Source organism: Magnolia sinica, chromosome 8, assembly GCF_029962835.1.
Source record: "Magnolia sinica isolate HGM2019 chromosome 8, MsV1, whole genome shotgun sequence".
Taxonomy (NCBI): Eukaryota; Viridiplantae; Streptophyta; class Magnoliopsida; order Magnoliales; family Magnoliaceae; genus Magnolia; species Magnolia sinica.
The window spans coordinates 11,362,585-11,368,891 of NC_080580.1; positions in this window are offsets into that span (position 1 = coordinate 11,362,585).

The following is a 6,307-nucleotide window of genomic DNA, read 5'->3' on the forward strand; positions in this document are numbered from 1 at the left end:
GCCTTCGACCGGGGGCTTTTCCTTTTTTTTTAAATTTTCCTTCTTTTCTCAGCCATCTAATTGCAGGCCATTGATTAACGGTCAGGGTAGTTGCATTGGGAAGGTTTTTGGGGAATTATCAATTCATATGGATGCAATTGGATTTTCCATTGGTGGGAATGATATGGAAGCGGATTCGAAGGGATATCCCTGGTGGCAGATGCGGTGGGGCCTACCATGATGTATGTGTTTTGTCCGTGCCGTTTTGCTGGCACATTTTAGGGCATGAGCCCAAAAATGAAGCAGATTCAAAGCTCAAGTGGACCATACCATAGGAGAGTGGGGATGATGGTACCAATCGTTGAAACCTTCGTAGGGCCCACCACGATGTTTATGCCATCCAACCTGTTGAGAAGGTCACAGACCTGGATGAAGGGTAATCACTCAGCCTGATTTTTTTTTTTTTTTTTTAAGGGGGGGGTGGGGTGGGAAGGAATGGGCGGCATGGATAAAACGCAGCATCATCGTAGGCCCCACAGCACCTGCCAGCACGGATTCCAATACGCTTCCCAATTCTACGGAAGCGGATTGGCTAGTGTACCACACACCAGCTATACGGCTGATGTATCGACGTCAGCAAGTTCTGTGGGTCCCATCATGAGGTATGTGTTATATCCAAACCGTCCATCCATTTGGCGAGCCAGTCGGAAGGCTTGAGACGAAAAATAAGACAGATATAACTATCAGTTGGACCACACTACAAAAAGCAGTGGGGATTGAACGTCTACCATTGAAACCCTTCTGGGGTCACAAGCTTTGGATCAATATGAAATTTGTTTTTCCTCTTCATCCAGGTGTTTGTGAAATTATGAACAGATTGGATGGAAAATAAACGTTATGATGGGCCCTACGAATTTTTTAACGGTGAAAATCATTATCCCCGCTGCTATTCATGGTGTGGTCCAATTGATCTTTGGATATGATTCATTCTTTGTAAAATGCTCTAAAATGATTTGAAAAAGTGGATGAACGGTGTGGATATAATACATCACTGTGGGGTCCATGTAACTTTGATCTCCTTTGAACCGTTCGTACAACTCGGAGCTCGAGGAACGTCAGCGCTCGTCTTCGCATGACACATACCTACACCACCCAATCCGCTTCCCAATTCTACGGCCCTCGTTATCAGCAAAAGTGGGACCATGGTTCAATGATCCAAACTGTCGATCTGAGCGAGCTGTGGATTAGGGACGCCCAAAATATTTCTTAGACCCAACCTTTCATCGCTGGACCATTTTCCATTGAATGTGAGCCGTTGTTGTAATTTTTCTCTAACACCGTCAATAAGTAAGATCGAACATTTATAATTTCAAAATCCCTCTTAGCAAGGACAATCATACCAACCGCTTGGATAATCGAACCAAGATTTCAGAAGTCCGGAATCCAGGTTGGCAGTAGACTCTGTGTAGGACATGATCAGCTCTCCATTGGTACCGGCTTAGATGTGGGGCCCAGTGACGTTTTCTCTGAGTCCAACCCATCCATCAGATGCATCACCTCAAAAAAACCTTAGTCCACCAAAATCGGCCCGATCCAAAACTCAGTTGGGCCATAACACATGGAACATTTTGAGAGGAAACGCCTACCGTTGATTATAATTGGGAGCCTGCTGTATTGTATATATTGAATTCAGTCCGTTCAGACCCTTCATCTAGGCCAGATGAAGGGCCGGCCCAAAAATCAGGCTGTTTTATTAGTCAGGTGTGCCAGTACGAAATTTAAGGGTGAGAGTTCCCTCTCAGCTTGTTTCTTTTCCTGTGGCCCACCTCAGTCTTACATCAGGAAACTCGTTCGGTTTTAGGGATTTTTTGATGTGAAATATCTAATGGACGGATTGGATGGTGCGAATACATCACGTGGCCCCCACATCTGGCCGGTGCCACTGGAGCGAACCGCTTAAAAGAAAAAGCTGATTGGGTTCCAATCTACTCACATGAAGAATGGAAATAGCTGTCATTAGGAAGTGGTTTGGATCTCTCTCAATAGCGGATAGGAAAGAACATAGAAAATAAATAAATAAATAAATAGAGCACAACCACCCCTTTTTTTGATAGATGCGCCCTTATTTTCTTTTCTTGACAGTAGCACAAGTACAAGATTGTTATAGTATTTTATTCCGATTGTGTATTCTGAGGAGAGGAAGATGATATTTGGGGACGGTTGTAGCTGTGCTGTAATATCTGCTGTATTAGATAGCGGATTAGGTGCGGCCCTAACCATGGGGCCCAGCTTAATGTATGTATTGTATATCCACACCGTCCATCCATGTTGCCATCTCATTTTAGGAAATAAGCCAAAAAATGAAGCAGATCCAAAACACAAGTGAACCACACCACAGAAAATACTGGTGATTGATCATTAAAAACCTTCTCGTGGACCACAAAACTCCCTTCATCCAAGTCTTTGTGATCCTATCAACAGTTTGGATGGAGAATAAATGGGCCTTAGAAGTTTTTAATGGTGGGCGTTCAATCACCACTGTAATGGTCCACCTGAGATTTGGATATGCTTTCATTTTTGGGTTCATGCCCTAAAATGAGCTATAAAAACGGATGGACGGTGTGGATATACATCACATACATCAAGGTGGACCACACAGTCAGGGCCGCGCCTAATCTGCTCCCGTTGTATTAACGAAGTTGACATGCAACCGAGTGCATGTGACTACATTTCGTATTGTATATGGCAATTCACGTGGAGAGAGTATATATATATATATTTGTTTGCTTTTCAGTACCCACCCATGTCAGTACACACGCTCCATGTTAGGAGTACAATATTTGTACGTGTACTGAAAGCTATTTAAAAGAGCAGACTGCAACCTTTTGTAAGCATTTGGAACAGCAATCGATTATGTGGGGCCCACCATTTTGTTTTGTGCGTGCATGTAACATCCACTCTGTCCGTCAGATGCATCACGCTTTGTTAGGTCTTGGGACGAAATATCTGTCCGATCCACATCTTAGGAAGGCGACGCTACATGAAAAAGTAAAAAATTATAACAGGCCGCCAGCTATAGGTTTGTGTGTGGGGCCCACAATAGTGGATACATTGCATATAACCTGTTTATCAGGTGCGACTTCCAGAAAATTTAAGTAGGCTATACCATGTTAATATAGAGGTTTTAAGAGCATGTTTGATTAGCCGTAAATACATGTAAATGATGGTAAATAAAGAATAATATCTTAATTATTTTTAGAGGTGCGCATTTTGAAAACAAACTCAATTGTATCACATAAACGTCAGCTTGAATTCGGCTTGAATCGGTTCGGTCAGCAGCTTGGGCTAGTTCAAGCCAAGTTCAAACCAAGATTGAGTCAAGCTCGCCTGTGCAACATTTTCACAAACACATGGACTGCACCTTCAAATTCTCACTTAATATAAAACAGAAGCAACAGTTTTGTAGGTATTTCATCAAACACCGTATAGGCAATATCAAAATCAAGAAAAAATAGTATTTGTTAGACGAAACATACCTTCCTTGCCACCAGCCGACACTTCGTTGAGTCATTTCATCAAACACTTGGTGAGCAACATCAATATCAAAGTAACCGAGTCATCGTATTGGTTCGATTCGAGTTGGGTTCAATCTAACTTGAGTTGAGCTCGGGTAAGCTCGAACTTGGTTCGAAAATTTTTTGAGCTCAAAAAATCAACTCGACTCGATTCAAACTATGACTCGGCTCAAACTTAGTTTCGAACCGAGTTGAATCGAGCTTTTTCGAGTCGAGTCGAGTCGAGCGAGTTAACCAAACTAACTTGGTTCGTGTACAACCCTAATTTGGAATATTAGGGCTGTACACAATTTATGTGGGGCCCACCCTTTTGTTTTGTGCGTGCATGTAACATCCACTCTGTTCATCAGATGCATCACGCTTTGTTAGGGCTTGGGACGAAATACTTGTCCGATCCACATCTTAGGAAGGCGACAATACATGAAAAAGTAAAAAATTATAATAGGCCGCCAGCTATAGGTTTGTGTGTGGGGCCCACAATAGTGGATACATTGCATATAACCTGTTTATCAGGTGTGACTTCCAGAAAATTTAAGTAGGCTATACCATGTTAATATAGAGGTTTTAAGAGCATGTTTGATTAGCTGTAAATGCATGTAAAAGGTGGTAAATAAATAATAATAACCTAATTATTTATAGAGGTATGCATTTTGAAAATAGACTTAATTGTGATATAATAAACTCTTAAGTTCCACCATGATGTAATTATCCACCCAGTTCATTTTCTCATATTATTTTAAGAAATGAGCCCAAAGGTAATGCTGAGCCAAAACTTTTTCTGTGGCCATAAGAAGTTTTCAATGATAGGTGTTCAATCCCCATCATGATGTAATTATCCGCCTGGCCTATTCATTTTGTCCGATCATTTTAAGGTATGAGCCCAAAAGTGATGCGGATCCAAAACTTCTGTAGCCCATGTGAAGTTTTCAATGATAGGTGTTCAATCCTTGCTTTTTTCGATGTAGTTCACTTGAGCTTTCGAACTGCTTAATTTTTGGACTCAATACCTAAAATGATATAATTTGAAAAATGAATGAAGGTATAAATATAACACATGCATCATAGTGGGGCCCACTTGTTATGAGGTTGGGTTTTGAAAACACACAGCGCTTGATTTACCACCATTTATGTGTATTTACACCAAAGTTTTCTGAGAGTTACACCTGATTGCGGAGATATTTTAGATGTAGGGTGGAGATAAGCGTTGACGTTTGGTGGACGGTGATCTCAAACAAACATGTTTGTATTCGATTTCCATGATAGCAGAAGGATTCTGAGCCATTGTTTAAGGTGAGCAGGTCAAATCTACAACAGCCACTTGTTAGCTGTAAGTGGGCAGAATCTAAACTGTATGCTGATGTTGATGAGCATAAGTTTGTCGCTGTTCAATCTAAACACGTAGCATACTTGTAATATTAATGGCTCAAATTTAGTTAAATTTGTGTGATGAGATTAATGTCCGGTGTGTTAAGAGTTGTATTGGACTCGACTTGTTTGAACGGTTGTGATCATGAGTGTCAAATTAGTTATATCTATGAAGAGTTGATCTGACTGTTCATTCACCAATTGTTATAGTGATGGGGTGATTTACGTGAGAGAAATGAAGTACTAAATAAAGATCGGTTTTTAGTACTGAGACTGTTCATTCACCAATTGAGACTGTTCATTCACCAATTTGACTCGTGTACACCTTTACGTGAGAGAAATGAAGTACTAAATAGTGCTTAGTATCATTGGATTGCTATCCTAGATCTAGATCTTTGATTCCCCAGGCCAAATCCCCAACACTTCCTAGCAATCTGGCAGTGTGTTTATAGACGTAGGATGGAGGAATAAGTAATCTAATTAATCCATGCTTTCTACAGCATTGCATTGGCTAACAATGGAGGAGTTAAATCCAAACTAAACCAAGAGCATCTATGAGGGATGAAGGATAGGCAGCATTGCATTGAAGTAATAGGATTTGGAATTATTGCTTTTTATGACATCATATATGATATGATTCTAATTCTAAATTGAATTTTTGTTAATTGCCTGTTTGCTTCAGAGAGAGTAATAATCATCCATGGAAAATCACTTATTGGTACTGATTTGGGGATGGCCATGCCGTACATATGCTTTATTGTCGAAATTCGGCATCGACATGTCTTTGAAAACTTTTATGCAAGGGTCACACGTGTCGTACGTGCGTCAATCATATCCTCTTAGTGATATTTCCTATCTTTGTCATAGAGATATGAGGATCAATGATTTCTTGTGATCCAAGTATGATTGGCTTGTATATGAGTACCGGCATGTGATAACTTCTCACTAGACAACGTGGACTGATTGTGCGTCAATCATATCCTCTTAGTGATATTTCCTATCTTTGTCATAGAGATATGAGGATCAATGATTTCTTGTGATCCAAGTATGATTGGCCTGTATATGAGTACCGGCATGTGATAACTTCTCACTAGACAACGTGGACTGACATCAATTCAAACGTAAACAAAATGACCTATATAGCATTTTGCCATGTGCACTCAAAAATTGCAAAGTTTTAACCCTCTCAAAAACTACTAGCATGCAAAATCTAGCTGCTAGGGATGCTGGTTGCCCTACTCACACTCCAGGTAGCTATTGTATGTGTTTTATCCCCACCGTCCATCCATTTTTAATTTTTTTCGCATGGACCTAAATATGAGGTAGATCCAAATCTCATGTGACCACACCACAAGGAGTGGTGATTGAACACCCACGGTTAAAAACTT